Genomic DNA, 19,192 nt, shown 5'->3' on the forward strand with positions numbered 1-19,192 from the left:
GACAACAAGGTTGCAGAAATGGGATCTTTGTCTTTACAAGGGGTCATGTGAGCCGAGGAAGATGTGCTCATTGCTTGCTGCTAGCGAGAACTTGGAAATGCCTGAAAAATACCTCCCTTCATTATAGTATCACAGTGGGGCTTTTGGCTTTGTCTAATACTTACTTCCAAATGTGCATTACTGGAGATGCCTTGTTAAGGAAAGTTAAAACAAACGTGGTTTATACAACTCTTTTACCTGTAATATAAAATTACTTCAAAGCAGATATAGACATGAGCTGAAAATTTTTCTACTGAGGAATAAGCTTGGATTGAATGTTCCAGATGCTTTCCATGCTAGGACTCCAGAACTGAAATACTCTGAATGTGTCTGGTTTAGATCTGGGGTTTTGTACTGGAGCTCATTCTGAAACAGCTGTGGCCAGATCTGCCCAAGGTTTGACCACTGCCCCCTCCTGCTGCTGGTGTTGCTCCGGTGACTCCTTGCCAGGGAGTCGTTAGGCCTTTACCATTGTGAATTCCAATAAATGACAGATCTAGCAGCAAACTCCATTCCTAAACCACGTATTGCTGGAAGTTAGGAGGACGTACCGAAACAAATTCTGACAGTATTTGACATGCTTCTTGTATTCCTTTTTCACTACAAGAGGATACTGGATTAAACGACCCATTGTTCTGACCTATACAGCACTCCTCAAAAACCTGTTCAGTGCAGCAGCCTACTTGTTTTCTGAGAGCCTCAAGTGCTTTACAAGGAGCACAGATGCCAAAGTGCGTCTCAGAGAAGCAAAGGGATTTGCCAGCAATCTCCGAGCAGACTGTCTCCAAGCTCTCAGGAAAAATGCACAGATCTCCTTAGCTCATTTGTGGTGGTTTTTTTCCCTTTCTTCTCTGTGACTATTCCTAATTTGGCTCTCATGAAGCCCCTAGTTTATTGTTTCGTTTGTGGTGTTTGTAAGCTGCTGTTTCAGTTGTTCTGGTAAATTCAACACCCCTATAATCTCTAGCATGCTCTCTCAGCTCTATTTGTGCTCTGATTCTATGATTACTACCCTTCCCTTTTTTATTTGTCTGTCTTGCCAGGACATGAAATGCAGTGCAAATAAATAATAACAGACGCTGTTGCTCACAGTGCAAATAATGCATTAAGTTCTTTAGAAGTCCTGGAGTTTTGCTTCGTGATAACAGTCTCACTATTATCTTCCTCATTTGGTAGCAAATCCAATTACATGTAAATTATAAACCCCTGGACCTTGACATAACTTTTACAGCCCCTTTGATTTTGTCTCTTAATACTGCTGTCTCTCAGATCATAGAATTATAGAATCACAGAATCATAGAATAGTTTGGGTTTGAAGTGGCCTTCAAAGCTCATCCAATCCAACCCCCTGCAATGAGCAGGGACATCTTCAACTAGATCACATTGCCCCTCCAGCCTGGCCTTGAATGTCTCCAGGGATGGGGCATCTACATGTTGCATCATGGGCAACATGTTCCAGTGTTTCACCACCCTCATTGTAAAAAAAATTTTCTTCACATCTAGCCTGAATACCCCTTCCTTTCATTTAAAGCCATTATCCCTTGTCATATCACAACAAATCCTGCTGAAAAGTCTGTCCCCATCTTTCTTACAGGCCCCTTTTAAGTACTGAAAGGCCACAATAAGGTCTCACCAGAGCCTTCTCTTCTCCAGGCTGAACGACCCCAACTCTCTCAGCATGTCCTTATAGGAGAGATGTTTTGTCCCTCTGATCATCTTTGTGGCCTCCTCTGGCTCCTCTCCAACAGGTGCATGTCATGCCAGGGAGCATCCAGCAAAGCACCACCAAGATGATCAAGGGCCTGAAGGAGAGGCTGAGATAACCAGAGTTGTTAAGTCCAGAGAATACCAGACCAAGGGGGGATTTTAGCAATGTGTATAGATAAATTCCTGGTGAGGGAATTAAAAAGACTGAGCTGGGCGCTTCTCAGTGGTAACCAGTAACAGGAAAGGAGGCAAAAGGCACAAGCTGAAATACATGAAATGCTGTTTAAATCCAATAAATAACTTCTTTATTTGTGAGACTGGTCAGGCATGGGAACGGGTTGCCCAGTAAAACCTCTATCCTTGAAGGTCCTCAAAAGTCACCGGGACAAAGGCCTGAGCAACCTACTCCAGTGGATCCTGCTTTTAGGAGTAGATCGGACTAGCTGGTCTCCAGAGAAGCCTTCCAACCGCAAGTCTTCCGTGAACTGGTGAAGTCCTAGATCCCAGAACAGCCCAGCCAGCTGTACTTGCATACAAATGGCTAACCATATCTGGAGCTGTCTGTTTGCTGTTGGCTTACGTGTTTGCTGTAAAATGCTGTATTCCCTCTGTAAGAGATCTCAAGCTCGATGGTCAAAAGAGTAACTGGAAAATAGAAAAGAACATGAAAAGAAATTATCATCTCAGAAGTGATCACTACAAATGCTTCGGAGCTGGGTGTATGGAGCACACAAATATTACCCTGACACGGAATTCAGGACAGGCAGATTTCACTGAGAACTGGGCTGAAATATAACTCTGGACTAGGCAACGGTGCTGAAGCAAAGGGGTAGCCAAGACAGGCAAAGTAGAGAGAGATATAACACACGGTGAGACACTGTGGCATAATATTGCTTGTGTTATGATTGTGCTTGGAAATCTGAATCAGATTAGGTGAGCCTAGAGCATAAAATGCCACAACAACTACTCAAAGACATCCCCTCCCTGCCCCCAACCTTTAAATCTCCATAAAAGCAGCAACACTTTTTGTTCCAGTTGGAGTTTCTGCCGACTTTTAGGCTGAAGCACCAAGTAGAGCATCAGGAGGATAATCATTAGGCTGGCATTCCCTGAGCTGGCTAGCTAAGAAATTTATCCTTCCAGAGCACAAATCAGAAAGTTGTCAGCAAAGACAGATGCAAAGAAAGCTGTGAGAAATGCAGTTGTGATTCGTGCTGAGGAAATGTTTGATGTTTACAGATATAACCAAATGAGGCACGGGCTCTGAACCTGAAAAAAAAGAAAAAGTGGTTAAGTTCTATGTAAAAACTTGTTGAACTTGTTTATGAAGTTATATTGATAGAGGGAACTAACATTTTAAGGGTTAACCAACCACATAATGAGTGCCTACTAATGAACTAACAATTTAAGCCACATGAGGAATGTCTAGTTTAACCAAGTGTGTTAAGAAAAACAGAACCTCACTGAAATGCCAAGATAAGAAGTTTTGCAGCACCAGCTATAAATCTTGAGGAGACAAGATAGCCAAGATTTACAGCAAAAAGGGGGTGCCAGTCTGATTTCGGTCGACTTGGCAGCTTGGGTTCCAGCCAAATTCATCATAATGAGCCAAAAAGGTAAAAAGTTCACTGTGACGAAGCTGAAGGAGCCTTCATCCAAAGACCCTCAAAGACCCCTCCTCAAAACCACCAAGTGACACTGCGCAGGCGCAACAGGGGAGGGTCAAGGAGGAGACTATGAAAATGGTTATCTGAGACTCGTTTTAATAAGAAGTGGGGAAAGGTTATGAATATGTATAGGCGTTCTTGGGGTGATTATGAATATGTAATACGTTACTGTATTTAAGCACACTTCTTATTGTTAAAAGGTGTGTGTGTTGGGCAGAGCAAATTCCTGGTGCTGTTTTGCTTATGCTTTAATGAACACGTGTTTAAGGAATACAATTAAGGAACTGGATGAAACGCTGTTTATTCACGGAAAAAGCGTGAGTTGGTGACCCCGACGTGATAACCTTGGATAGCTCTGTGTTACCTCAGGTTCAAGTGGGGTGCCCCACTTTAATAGTGGCCCTTGGACTCGGGTGTGTGGAGAGCTACCAACCTTATTCAAAATTAAAGCATAAGCAAAAGAATTGAGCTCAGTCCCCCTGAATACCGCAGTTTACCCGCAATCCAGAGTGCGCGAAGGTCCCAATGCGAAAGTAAGTACCTCTGGGTTGGGGAGGTCCTGATGGGAAAAATGGAGTGTAAGTACCGTCGGGTCAGATAGTGTGATTGTGTGACTGGTGTTGGCAACCTGGTTGCGAAGCGAGTGCGGAGTCCTTCTAAGTGCAGTTCCAACAACCCGCGAGGGGCTTGGCCACTGAAGGGGCAAAGCGAGTGAAGCACTCTCTCTCTGTGTCGTGGGTTTGAGCCCCACATCATAAACCAGTCAGGGTCATGGGTTCAATCCCCACGTTGTAAGCTAGTGGGTTCAATCCCCATGTTGTGAGCCAGGTTTTGTGGGTTCAATCCCCACAAGAGGTCAAAGGGGAGCGACCTGCCGGAGATACCCCTCGACAGTCCCTTGGGGAGGGTCATGTTAGAATTTTGGTCCCCCCAACAGTCCCTTGTGGGGGATCATGCTAGAATTCTGGGATGAAGAGAAGTTCACCCAAGGAAAAAGCAAAGGATAAATGGACTCAAGGAGTGGACTCCCCAGTTTGCAACAAAATCCTGGGGAGATATAAGAAAGAAACTAGAAAAACTCGAAGAGATAAGGAGAAACAAAGAGTAAAGGTAAAAATCTTAGTAGCTGCAGTGAAGGAGTAATGGTTTGAACTTCAGCAAGCAGAGAGAGAATTAGCTGATAAATGAATCACAGAAAACTTGCAGAACAGTCTGCAAGATGCTTTTTAGTACTAACATTTTTTTCTTTGTAGACATCTGTTTAAATGTATTACAGTTTCATAAGTCTTTGCCTGTTCTATGGTATAGTAAGATCACAGATTGACCGAAAATGTACGTTTTGTGATGATAAGCAATTTAGCTCTTAACTGTATGAATATGGTGATAAGGTTTCGTGTGTGATAGCTGTTACTTTTCTTTCTACCATGCTAGCTTTATTCCAGCATCCAGACTTGCACAAGTCTGTGATAGGCTGTGTCTCACCTTGTTGTACTAAATTTGGCTTTTCTTTTGAATGCACACTGGGTAAAGAATCCTGTTTTGGGATAACAGCTGTAGCGCACCAGATGATACACTAATAAAAACCTTGCCCGGTCCAGCTTGCTAGGGCAGCAATGGGGCAGGTCCCGATTGGGCTCCAGCGCACACTGACCTGTTTTGTCAGGGAGACCCAGCAGCAACTCCACGTGGCTGAGCAGTGAGCGGCTCAAAAGTGCAATGCTAAAATCAAGATATTGTCTTGAATGAATGTAATTGTGATCTGTTTGCATATTTGAACTTGGTATTTGGTTTGCATGTCTGAGCTCAGTATTTTAGTTTGCATATTTATATTTGGTACCAAAATTTTGTTTGGGGAGATAATTACAAAATGAGGACCGGTTCCGTTATTAAAGTACCACCTTGCTCCCCCTTAAGATACATCTGTACACATGAGAGTAAATTAGTGGGGGAAGTAATTTGAATGTGAACTTCTGGGTTAGCTGTATCACAGTTAGCGTTGTTCTGTGGACAGACTGATTTGGATCTAAAATTAATGTAAGGGATTGATGCTTAATATGCTGTCTATTGACATCTGTAAGAAATTACAAAAGGTAGGAGCTGAGGGATGTAACTATTGCTCAGCTAATTGAAATTGCATATAAAGGAATTAATAAAGGAATTAAATGAAGAGAGAAAAAGGGCAAGAGGAGCCCAAGCCTATGCTGTGAAGTTTGAATATAAATTTTCAGGCCCGGCAGACCCCCCTCGATAAGCTGCGGTGAGAAGAAACAAACGAACAAACAAACAAACAAAAGTAGAAAGCTGACTGCCTGCTAAAGCAGCGGGAAAAAAGGGGGGGAGAGAGCGGCGGCTGCTGGAGCTGGAGCTGCAGCTCCTCTCCTCCCGGCTCGCCGCCTGCGGGGGATGAAGCGGGGAGGGGGGGAGGTGGTGAGGGGTGGTGGGGGGGGGTGGTGGTGCTCGGGCCGTTCCTGCTGGGCTGCTTGGTTGTGTGTACCGCACACAGAACACCCGGATTTCCCCTTAGATATACACCTTTTGACCCAGGTTCAGAAGTAGGGATACAGCGGTTAGTGTTGCTATTTGTAAGTCAGTCAGCAAATGATATTCGGAGGAAGTTACAGACACTGAAAGCAACAGAAATTCAGAATTTGGAAAGGCAAAGGGGGAATCAGACAGCAGCAAATGTTGAAAGAGACCGACGGGGACCTGGGGAATCCACCTAGCGGATCCACAGGTTGTAATTAAGCTAGGGAAAAAACAAAACAAGTAGAATTTTTGGTAGATACGGTAGCAACGTTCTCAGTTCTCAATCGAGTGTTAATGCCAATAAGTAATGCATACATAGTAGTAAAGGGAGCCACTGGCCAAAGTGAAAGAGTATATTTTTATGCTAGGGTAATTTTACATCAGTTGCATCAGATAACTCATTGGGAAACTTGAGCATTGTGTGATCAATTTCTTAAGTATTTTGGGTGTTTAGGGATATTTGAACTCGCAAAACAAATCACCCATGGGTGCATGACTTGTCGAAAGATAAATAAAGGAAACATGAGGAGGGCCCAAGCAGGAGGAAGAAAAACTGCATATAGGCCTTTTGAAAGGATCCGAGTAGATTATACAGAACTTCCAAAAGTGGGACAGCACAAATATCTGCTAGTTATAGTAGATCAATTAACACACTGGGTTGAAGCCTTCCTGATAGCGAGAGCTAATGCCCCATTTGTGGCCAAGATATTGTTAGAACATATCATCCCCAGGTTTGGAATGATTCTGGACATTGATTCAGATCAGGGAACGCATTTTACATTCAAAATACTAAAGGCCGTAGTATCTGCTTTAGGCATAGCCTGGGAATATCACACTTCATGGCATCCTCAGGGTTCTGGAAGGGTAGAGAGAATGAATCAGGCTCTGAAACGACAACTAAATTGATGACTGAAACCAAATTATCTTGAATAAAGTGTTTGCCTTTAGCCTTACTGAACGTAAGAACAATGCCTAATTCAGATACTGGCCTTTCCCCTTATGAAATGTTGTATGGCATGCTGTTCACTCAGTGGATGCCAACATCCCCTCCTGAAATTGAAGATTTATCTTTCCAACACTATGTGATCACGGTAAACAAAAAATCAAAATGAGCTAAGAGAGAAAGGGATTTTAAATCAGACTCTGCCTTTAGGGTTTCCAATTCATAAAATACAACCCAGGGATAAAGTACTAATTAAAACCTGGAAAGAAGAAACTCTAACCCCACGTTGGGTGGGGCCTTTTCTTGTTCTGTTAACTACAGAAACAGCCATTTGGACTGCAGAGAAAGGATGGACAGATGTCTCTCGAGTTAAAGGATCACTGACAGAAGAAAGAACCTAGAAAGTAACTCAAGGATGGGGAAAATTGAAATTAACACGGGATCGGTGATGTAACTACTATCAGTATTATTAATATGAATGTCCAGTATAAATGAAAATAAGAATGGTTTAACAGTTAAGTGTGTTGAACCAAGATGTATATGTAATTCTCTTATTTGTATTTGATGTTTAGGTTGTAATGGACTGTGGTATAAGCATATCCACAAAGGGAATTTACTGACAGGATTGTGTAATAAATGTCTAAGAATATAAGATAAGGAAACCAGAGCTAGGTTGAGGATTCTAGTCGCCACTGGAAGAATAGAAAAAGAATAGCGAAGAATGGTGGGAGGTATTTACTGAAGGGGTGAATGGGAATTTAGAGAGTCCACCAGTGACAGGAAGAATAGAGTGCAGAAAGAGAAATCAAATTCCATGTTGCTCCTGTTGTTCCTGGGAAGTGAAGGCCAAGAGTTGGGAAACGATAAAAAGTCACCACGCTAACGGTGAAAATAGGAAAGGCGGGGACACTACCCTTGCTGCCAAGAAGATGACTAACTCGGCTGCCAGCTGCAACCTGGTAGGCCAGAGAGGCAGAGGGTGTAGAAACCTGGACCTAATCCTCTTGCTAGGAGTGGTGACTTACTGTTCCCAACTCAGCCTGGCTAATCCCTGTGCCAAGTGCTACAAGTGCATGAGAATAGGAAGACTAACCCAATATGTTCTAAATTATCACACTCATATTAATTCTGGATGTTATGATAGAACTAAATTGGAGAAGTGTGAAATCCAAGGACAGAAGTTATGGGTTGCAACTAACTTAGGGAAAGGTGGACTCGGTGTAGGCTCTGTCTCCTGCCCTAGGGGAGAACAGCATATCTGTTTTACACAAGCTGGTATGTGGGGCTATTCAGATGGAAAGGGAGTGCAAGATCGGTATAAGGAGGAGTTAGTTAAGAGTGCCACTCAGGAATTAAAAAGAAAGCAAGAGAAATAGAAATTGGTACAGAAAAGCAGGGATTGGTATGAAGAAATAAGGCAAAAAGACAAGGAATTACAGTTACCAACAGTAGGAAAAAACCTGTTTATAGATCTTATGGAAAAGATAGCCTGGGAATTAAATGTCACCTCATGCTGGATATGTGGGGGGTCTCAAATGGCAGAACAGGGGCCTTGGAGAGGAGAGAGTGTAAGCCCAGAAGGATTACTAGTGTGGAACAGAACTCATGTAACTCGAGAAAAAAGGCCAGAAGGATGGGTATTAAGTCACTTAATAATAGGCCAGATATGCATATCAAGGGATGATGGTAAACTAGATTTTACTGAGTACGTTGGATAAACCCCTTGTAACTTAGTATTGTGGGCAAATTCATCAAATACCTCTATTCCTCCCACTTGGTGGCCAGGTCCACCTAATGGATATTGTTCTCGAAATTGTAGCCTGGAAAATGAAACAATATGCTGGAAAAATCGAAGCAAAGCAAACCCCTTTGAGGAAATTGGGGATTTGAGGAGATATTGGCAGAAACCTGGCTCTACCAATATAAACAAACCATGGAAAGCCCCTGATGGATTATTTTGGATATGTGAGAATAGAGCCTATAATGAGTTAATACCTAGATGGAGAGGGTCCTGTACTATAGGGATAATTCAACCAGCATTTTTCCTTTTACCAAAGGAAAAACGGAGTCATCTAGGGAAACCTCTGTACGAAACTTTAAACAGAGAGAAGAGGAGTTTAATAAATGCCCTCATAGGAGGAACGCAAACTTGGAAAGATGATGAATGGTCTGAACAAAGAATAATTGAAAACTATGATTCAGCTACCTGGGCCCAAGATGGAAGCTGGGGATATTGTACCGCAATATATATGCTAAACCAAATTATTCGTTTGCAAGTAGTGGTTGAAATAATAAGCAACCGGACAGCTGAGGCACTGAATCTCATAGTGAGACAATTGTCTCAAACCAGAGCTGCAGTGTACCAAAATCAGGTAGCCTTAGATTTTCTTTTAGCCGTAGAGGGGGGCATCTGTGGGAAATGGAATACTTCTGAGTGTTGTTTGGAAATAGATGATAATGGGGAAGCCATAATGAAAATAGCAGAAGAGACAAAATGAGTTGCACGTTTACCAATACAGAAATGGAATTCTATACTTACTAACCATTGGTGGGATAACTTATTTGGGGGAGCCTGGTGGAAGAAAATAGGGTTCATGATATTATGTGCATTTCTGGGTTTACTGTTCATGCCATGTATGATCCTGTGCTTTATTTGGTTAATACATTCAGTAGTCCAAGGCATGCAAATCTTAGCCATGCCTATAGATCCTGAAATAGCAACAAAAGGAATGGGGTATAAATTAATGACCTTAAAAGATAACACCAAACTGGACCTAGCCATCAAGTGTTAGCTAACTTTGAAGCCAAAGCATGAATCATAGGATACAAATAAAAGGGGGAATTGTGAGAAATGCAGTTGTGATTCGTGCTGAAGAAATGTTTAAGGTTTACAGGTATAACCAAATGAGGCACAGGCTCTAAACCTGAAAAAAAAAGAAAAGGTGGTTAAGTTCTATGTAAAAACTTGTTGAACTTGTTTATGAAGCTATATTGATAGAGACAACTAACATTTTAAGGGTTAACCAACCACATAATGAGTGCATACTAATGAACTAACAATTTAAACCACATAATGAATGCCTAGTTTAGAGCCGTATGTAACCAATTGTGTTAAGAAAAAACCAGAACCTCATTGAATGCCAAGAAGTGTTACAGTACCAGCTGTAAACCTTGAGGAGACAAGATAACCAAGATATAGAGCAAAAGGGGCTGCCTTGGCAGCTTGGCTTCCAGCCAAATTCATCATAATGAGCCAAAAATGTAAAAAGTTCACTGTGACGAAGCCGAAGGAGCCTTCATCCAAAGGTCTTCAAAGACCCCTCCTCAAAACCACCAAGTGACACTGCGCAGGTGCAACAGGGGAGGGTCAAGGAGGAGACTATGAGAATGGTTATCTGAGACTCATTTTAATAAGAAGCGGGGAAAGGTTATGGATATGTATAGGCGTTCTTGGGGTTATTATTAATATGTAATACCTTGCTGTATTTAAGCACACTTCTTATTGTTAGAAGGTGTGTGTGTTGGGCGGAGCGAATCCCCTGCGCACCCAGTGCTGTTTTGCTTATGCTTTAATGAACACATGTTTAAGGAATACAATTAAGGAATTGGATTAAATGCTGTTTATTAATGGAAAAAGCATGAGTTATTTATTTCAAAACCATCAGCACAGCTCTGATCTTCATTTTCCACCTGAAGGAACCGTAGATCAGTACAATCTGGGCCATCTCCACTGTGTTTTTGAATGTTCAGGCCAGATGGAAAGGGATCAAAGTAATCAGGAGACGACGCACTCGGAGTGGGAGTGGCAGCAATAAAGGGCTTACATGAAACTCAATAGGAAGGCACCCTTTATTTCCTGACCCAGATACCTGAAATAGGTGAGGGTTATACTAGTGTCAGTGAGGGCAGCACAATGTAAATGTGAGATACAGGTATGACTAGTTACATAATTAGACAACCTCAGTGAGTCCTGACACATGTACTTCACAACTGCTTAGTTAAGAGATGGTGCTATTACCTTGCTGCTTGAGATAGAAATACCCATAATTTTTTGCAATACCAAATGATACCTTATAAGACATTTTATCCATGAAGAAGCACACCAGCACCTCTGAGGCCCTTAACAGCCAGGAGCTCTTTTGATTTTCTCTTTTTCTATTTCTGTGACAATAGCACTAGTGTCATTTTGCATCCTGAAGTGTCATCGTTTCCCTAAGGAGTTGCCCACCCCAGTCTTACAGAGCACTTTTTGCTGGAGTCCACTGTGTCTCATCCATACAGTAACCCCATCTGATTTCATTTTTTTACATCCACTAACAAGATCATCACAGAATTCATTATAGCTGTAAGCCAGGCTTCCAGCACACAAGCAGCAGAGGAAACCTGAGCTGGAGATGACGTTCCTAGACCTATTTGTTTTCCTTTGTTATTCTGGGCACTGAACACTGCTTAATGGGTGCTGCCCTGCTGCTATAAATACACAGGCAGTCACTTGACCTTGGCAGTCACTTTGCCTAAAATAATTCTCCTTTGAAACTGGCAGGAGCACAATAGGAGCACATGCCCTCTGCCAGCTGCAGTCTGGCGCTCAGCTGGCACGAACGACCTTCACTTTGCTCTGAAGGTGCAGCTTCATGACAGGTTTATGCCGAGCTAAGACAGGCTAGTACCAAAACGGTGACCTCAGCTCCTCCTGTTCCCCTGCTACACGTCCCTACTGCTTTTCTTCTGTCACTAGCAGACTGAAAATTAATCTTTTTCTTTTCCCTCTACTGATTCAGCTCGCTTTTAAAGTGAAGGCAAAATGCGCTTCTAGGATTCAATGCATTTTCCCCTATAACAGACATCTGAATTAGAACAGGTGAATCAAAATACCTTCTCTTTTTCCTTTCACTGTAAGGTGACTAGACGGCTATAAACCTATGACCTGTTTATATAAAGGTAAATGAGAAAAATCCCATCATTAAAGTTTGTATTCATCTCTCCCATGTTTCACCATCGAGAAGTTTTTTAAGCCAGCTGACCAGAACCCTCTACAATCCTAGTGAGAGGTACATACCCCTACAGCCACTTAATCCTCTTAGCCTGCATTTTAGGATTAGTCAAATTGCCCTCAGGATCAAGTGTCAGATGCTGATATTCTGCCATTAATGTCTATAAAGATCTGTGTTTTCTCCAATCAAATTCTCTAGGCCAACAGTTCTCTACTGAGCAATCCCAGGATGGCCTCTGTCACATCAGATGTCAGATTTCAGAATCACAGCCTCAGCCATGCCAGACGGATCCTTCAGTGATCTGCTTTCCTTTGCCAGTCAGCCATCCATGGAAGCAAATATTGCCCAATCCCAGTGCCCACAGGAATTTTTCATAGCAAAAACAAGTAGAAGAGAGATGGTATCTTTCTGCATATTTTTTCTGCATTCCTTTAATAGCTAACATCTCACAAATGGTACATTAAAATGCAACTGGGAAGTTGCCCAGAAGTCACAACTGTATTTTTTGTCATTTACTACACCAAAAATAAAGCAGAGCCCTGGTCTATTCTTAGAAGTGTTACTGAAACAGTAACATCAATTTGAAGCTTGTCAGAGTACTGCACTGTACCAGTAGCACACACTACATGGAATAATGTAAATATGCTATATTATAACTATTCTCTAGCTACACATATCTACACATGCACTAGATATCAGAGGTGGTTTGGTTGATACAGCATGCTTTGTATGCAGAGGTGACATAAACTGTCCCACAAACATAATCTTGCTCTACAGGATGACCCTCCACCAAGAGAACTGGTTGGCATACTTTCACAGTCTAACTGCACTGCCAAATCATTTCTAGTGTTGATGAAGTCAACTAAAAGAAAATAGTTAGTGCAAAGAGTAACAGCAATAGCCAATGGATGAAGATAATCATCCATGCTCATGCCGCTCACCTAGTTGCTATTTAGAACTCATGATGGCAAACAGTTACCTTGTAATAAGAGGGGCAGATGTTGAATTCCTTTACATGCAGGGACATAGGACTGCAAGGACATACATACATCAGGGACACAGGACTGCAAGTGTCCTTATATTGTACTTCCCATCATAGGGCAAGACAATTTAATTATGTTTTCTACAATAATGAAACAACTAAAGTGAAAGTGGAATGTAATAACTTTTTTTTATGTACTTGATTTGAAAGGTAAGCACCATGCTCTCAAGTACATAAAACAGATGAAATGCTAATGGTTATCATTTTTTGAAATAATACAGGCAGATACAATACAATTTGAAATGCATTGAGCACCATCATAGATTCAACAATTTCAAATGTGAATAGGTTTGCAGAAGTGACTACAAGGTGCATCAGCCATACTGGGGAAAAGCAAACAATAAGTTTGGGACATCACATGGTTTTAATGGCTTTCAATCAACTCACTGATGTAGAAATAAATAAATATGACTAAACCCAGCAATTATTAGAGTTCTAATCTGTGACTAAAGGGTTGATTTGCAAAAAATAAAATCAGAGGTTGATACCTAACACACAGTGTTCATTCATTTTTTTGTCTTCAGTTCTATGAAATTTTCAGAACAGTCAGGGTAAGGATGTCCATCTTTCAGGCATAGAACCAGCCCAAACAGGCAGAATAGTCACAGTAAAGTTATAAGAGGATAAGACAATTCATGGTCAAAGAATATGCAGTTTTTACTGGCTTTCAGAATGGCCTTTATGCAAAATGCTTCCCTATTTTTTTAAAACTTTCAAAATAAACCACTTCTAGTTGCACCTTTTTGAGTCAAAAGCCCCTGCCATCTAACGTGCACCCTTTAAAATATATTGATTTCAATTACTATTCAAACCTGAACTCCTGCTCAGCAAAACTAAAATCCAGGCAGGGTAAATTTCTACCTACTGTACTTAGTATGCTAAAAAGCAAATCACCAAATCACAGTGAGCTTGTACCTTTCTGAACCTAGCAAAGCTCCTGCTGCCCACACACGCCTCAGCATTAGCTACTAAGTTTACAACAGAGATTTCAAGAGTACAAGCTAAATCCACGTAGTAAATCTTTGGCACATGCCAAGCAAAAAATGAACTGCTTATCTAGCCAGTGTTAGCTGAAATAGGTGCTGGGGCTGATTATGCTACTCAAGACAATTTACAACAGTTAATGCACATGAGTTATGATTAAGAAGTGTTAGAATTACAACACAGGATAGAGGAAGAGGTATTCACAAGACTAAGTTTAGCTGAGTGAAGCTAATCCCCATCCCCAGCTTCTTCTGTAGTCTGGGGAAGTGTAAGCTGCTCTAGAAGCCAGCTTGGAGGACCGCTTTAATTTAGGCTGAAATTGCAGCAGAGGCAGAGAGCTGATTTAGTGTTTCTCAGCCACAACCAAAGGAAGTGACTCTCATTGCACCTGCTCACCATGGCCTTTCTTGAGCTGTATTTGGTATTTGCTGGGCACATCACTGGACCTACTCAGTTGGATAATGAACAGAAAACTACTTCAAGGAAAGAAAAGTGATAGTCTTCAGCTGATTTAATGAGCTGAACTGCCTCAGGAACGGATTAGAGAAGCATCAAAGCTGGTGGGTACAACAGATGAGTGAAGATGGAAGGCAGCGCTTTGCGACTTGCCCGCTCCTACAGCGCTGAGCTGATCCTTTGACTCGGCTCTGCTGGGTAACTTCACCCTTGGCTGCTCTGTAAATGGAGAGCTTTAATGGAAGTGGCTTAAAGGAATCCCTGGAATTTCTTACTCCCAGAATAGTCAAGGGGCACTCTGGACACACACGCTACTGTGTGTGATTTTAAAGGCAATGATATTTATTTTCAGATTTTGAAAACTCCTTAGTTTGAAATACAAAAAAGTGTTTCAATGAGATAGACCTGGCTTAGATACTTGTACACCTTCATGACCCAGTCCCCTTGGACTGACAGAGTGCTGAACTATTGTGTCTCCTTTGAGGAGCAGCCCCTGTGTTGTTGCCACTTGTGACCTCTTGGGACATACCCTGGTCAGGTGAAATAGGCTGTGACTGAGAAGACTCCAGGACTCTCCCTGACATTCTGATACACACTGACTCATTTTATCTGCCAACAGCCCTCTTCTCCCTTCGCATGAAGCCAACACCATTAAGGGCAGGATGCTCCCCCACATTGCCTGTTTGTTTTCTGCTAATATCCATCAACAAATCTCTACCACCACAAGTTCCCAGTGGGTTCAGGGCAGTGTTCTCCCCAGCCTTCACACAGGACTCTGCTGTAGCAATGAAGCCAAACATGCCTTAGTACTGGGAAACCTGTTAAATAATGCTCACTGGAAACTCACTTGTGTTACCAGTATTTTCCACACAGCTTGCTCTGTGAACTGCGGTATGGGTCCAGAGTGCAGTATGGCAAAGGTGAGTTAAGATATCAGCGGACGCTTCCCAAAAAGAAGGGCGGTCAATCAACCTCGACCCTTAACATCGGCGATCTGCTTCAGAGGCAGCGGCTGGAAGCCTGTGACTGTACTGGAGAGTAGGGGCAGAAGTATGTGTCTGTGAACAGGCAAAAACACATTTAGTCTGTCTTCAGAATTATGATGCGTATTTGGGGGGGGGGGGATATTTTTTTTTTTGTTACCTACATTATAAAACACTTAACTGTTATGAATGTATTATCTGTATAATCGTTAAACAAAAAATTAAACAAACTAGGCTCAATGCCAAAAATAAGGAATCATTTCTTCCAATGAAACTGGGGTAAAAGAAGCTCCCAGAAGTGTCACTCCAAGATCATTTTTCTTTATTGTGTGATGCATTTTTCTTTTGAATGGCAATTCCAGATAAATAAGCACAGAATTAAAGTATGGGTGGGCCAGTATTTAACTCAGCATCTGCAAGCACTCTGTGTGCATTGGCACTGCATTATTTCCAGTAGATAAATACAGCTCTCTGTATTTTGCAAAACTGGACAACTAATTATTCTGTCTCTATCACAGCCATGTGAAATAATGAGCATATTCATCCTGCAGTTGATGACCTGATCTCCCAGGTCTGACACAGTGACAGAAGATCATCACATTTTACATTACGTTTTCTTGCCACCAGGCCTTTGTCCCATGTTCTTGTGGCCTAGTGAGCTCCTCCCTTTCCTAGGTTATGTTTCTCATGATCATTTTTATGATCTTTACTACCTCAGCACTATGGACATCATCAGACCATTGAAGTTTTGCTGTGGGAAGGAGGCCCATTCGTAGAGGTTCTTAAGTGAGCTCTCTGTTTCTAAGCCGGTTTAATTGCTGTTCTGAAAAAAAAAAAAAAAAAAAAAAAAAGGAAAAAAAAAAGCAGCAGCAGCAGGGAAATCCTGTCTGCTTTCATGTGGTTTGGAAAGATGATGGGACAAACACAAGTAGTGGAGAATCTCAGACTTCTCTAATGACACACTTTCTGCACTGTGGCAGATGCATTATTCCTCCCCCTCCCTGTCCCTGACTCCCCCCACCTGGATTCGGGAGCCACTATGGTCACGCACTTGCTCCTTGGTTGACTGACAGGGCCATTGAACAAGACGCCTCAGTTGAGAGAAGTTTCTGGGCCACTACCATAAACGGCCACAGCTCAGAGTCACCCAGGCTATAAATGGAGCCCGCTGCTGTTAGCGAGTCCCCTTATTAGTGCTCACATTGAAACAGAGTGTGAAGATGCACATTTTGAATCATCACTCTAGAGTTTTGGGATCTGATCCCCTTGAGTTTGAGTCGGCTGTGTAGTAATTTAACTTCTAACCAGTATCTGAACCTGTCTTTTATAATGTTGTCAGAATGCTGTTGTAGTTGTTTTTTTGTTAAACAGTTCTGGCTAGAATAAAGTCTGGAGCTTTTCGCTGACCTAAACTGACTTTTGGGTTGCCTCCGTGACATAACAAACCAAAAGTTAAATGTGATTAAAATGTACACATAAAAAATGTTGTAATTGTATGAAGGTTATCAGGCAAATTTATTTAGGCTGTGCCCCTTAACACTAGGGTTTGTTTTTCTGGAAAACTGTGCTTCATCGAAAATGCCAGTGTTGCCAAACTGGAGGTGAACTTTGAAACTGTGACTTGTCACCAGGAGGCTTTCCATGTGACCTTGGAGAGATCTTTTCACCTCTCTGGGCCTCAATCCCCACTGGCTGGAACAATAACTAAGTAACTAAGAGCAGGAAGAAGTTATAATCTTGTTTCTTCTGTTGTCCTGCATCTGCCATGTCTACTCAGATCACTTGTGCTGCAGGGAGGGAATTAAATACCCTGTGCTTTTGAGAGCAAAATGAAGCCTGATCTAAAGGAGGGCCTAGCACAGCTGTTGTAAGATGTGGTACATGGTCCTGTCTGCCTTTAAAGCTTGAAGATCTTGCAAATAGCAAAGTGGCATTTCCCTCTTCATTTAATTACAAATGCTACTATGCTAATTGATTGTTGAATGCTTGTAAGGAGAGAGAAGGATGCTGTCCAAAGAAGACATAAAGCACTGGCAAACATTCCTCACAACTGGTGCTGGTGAGACAAGCACAGCCCCTTGGTTCTGATTCAGGAATGAAAATACCTTGCTCTGATCCTTCACTAACCTCTCTTGTACCTTTTATCTTCTTTCTCCCTTATTTTCTTAAAGTTCAACTGTGTCTGTTCCCATTTTGATTATGGAGGATAGACTTTCTTACCTTTCATTGGGTGATTACTCTTTATCTTCATCTCTCATTTCAGCTGTAGTGACCAAAATCTTGAATTTATTTTCTCATAGTGAGCTGCTACCTGAAGCATCATGTGGGTGACTTAACTCCTTTCTTTCCAGAAAACCCTTTGCAATGTCAAACAGTGTAAAGAAGAAAAGCAGGTCATGGTTAGACAGCTATTCAAAGCCAGCACAAATCTGTAGTGATGTCGAGAAAAAAAAAAAAAGGCAAGTGCCAGACTTTCCTCACCACTCATGCTCACCACCTCTCTCTCTCATGCTGGCACCAGCATTTGTTTGGCTGCTTGGTGAGCCAGAGGGAATTAATCCAGTTATTACTAACCTGGCAAAATACTTGGCAAAAAGATCAATAAAACCTTAAACTGGTCACAACAACAGGAAAAAAAAAAAAGGTAACCAAAGTCTTAGGCAGGGCCAGGCTATCTGCCTAGTCACATTTAACCCAGTGACTTATTTGGGAGGACTCTGGAATCTACCATTCTGTTTTCCCTCTTGAGAGGGAATCACATGTGACAAGGAACCTAAGGCTTTTTTTCCCCAGTGAAACTAAGTGTGTACCATTCAGTATTTTGCCTGTACTTTCTCCTTTTACAGCTAGAAAGAAGTAATGTTACAGCATTAGGAAAAACTATTCTTCGTTATTTCGTATTTCACATGTGTTGTTCCTGCAGGACTTTCAACAAATCTCTGCTGAGCAACACTGGCAAATCATATACCCAAATTTTCAGTTAATCTGTTACATAGGTTAGTGGAAAGACACGTCATATTATCTGCTTTTTTACCGTTACTTACAGTGATGCATGTACTTATTACTTTAACAAGGCACAAAACTCCATTCATGCTCCAGGGGCTCAGTCTGCAGGTCCTACATATCAGAATTTTAAAGTGATGCTCTACTGGGGTATGGTGAAATAGAGTGTGATATGGATAGGGCCGAAGCAGCGGGAGAGAAGGAGGAGGAGCGGCCGTGGCACTGGGTCAGGTTACATTCCTTGTTCCTGCCAAGGCATTTGTGTCTGACTCCAGGCATGCCGTTGTCCCGGAGGGATTCGTTGAACCGCAAACAATTCAACCGAAGTCAGCTGCAGGGCACAAATCAGCATAAAAATCAGATGCCACCAACTTGGGCGACTTTACCCCCGAAGATGATGTAAAATGCTTTATTTTTGCACAGCTTCTTGCTTGCAGTGATTCCTCTGTACGTTCCTTCTGGCCAAGTCTACGGCCCTGTGACACGGAGACAACGTTTCCTCACTTTGTTAGCTAACTGAGAGGTAAACTCAGAGACGCTTCTGAGATCATCAGTCCCTATGCTGGCCACCACAAGAGCAGTGCCAGGCTCAAGGTGCGGATGCCTCCAGCGCTCACCTACGGCCACTGAGCCGGACCTTGGTGGGGGCTGCACGGCCGCTGCCGGCCCTGCCGGCTGATCGCGGATCGGCTCCCGACGGCTTCTCTTCGCCCGCCCGCCCGCAGTGAGCACGGCCACGCCAAGGGTCAGCGATGCCGGCGGGAGCAGCCGCGGGGACCGGGAGTGACCAGGAGGGCTGGGGGGGGGAAGGGGAGTGTCGGGGCGGCTGTACTCGTGAGTCTCCGTCC

General features: G+C 42.5%; 1 long non-coding RNA gene across 1 annotated transcript; it reads right to left on the bottom strand.

Annotated features, from left to right (window-relative positions):
• Window positions 1-927: 927 nt before the first annotated feature.
• LOC102094239 (uncharacterized) lies at window positions 928-19,056 on the bottom strand. Its single transcript, XR_010466572.1, has 3 exons — window positions 17,562-19,056; window positions 15,206-15,416; window positions 928-2,391 (listed from the first exon to the last, which is right to left on the bottom strand). It is a non-coding gene; the product is annotated as an uncharacterized LOC102094239 (long non-coding RNA).
• Window positions 19,057-19,192: the final 136 nt, after the last annotated feature.

The sequence above is a fragment of the Columba livia genome, chromosome 1, assembly GCF_036013475.1.
Source record: "Columba livia isolate bColLiv1 breed racing homer chromosome 1, bColLiv1.pat.W.v2, whole genome shotgun sequence".
Classification (NCBI taxonomy): Eukaryota; Metazoa; Chordata; class Aves; order Columbiformes; family Columbidae; genus Columba; species Columba livia.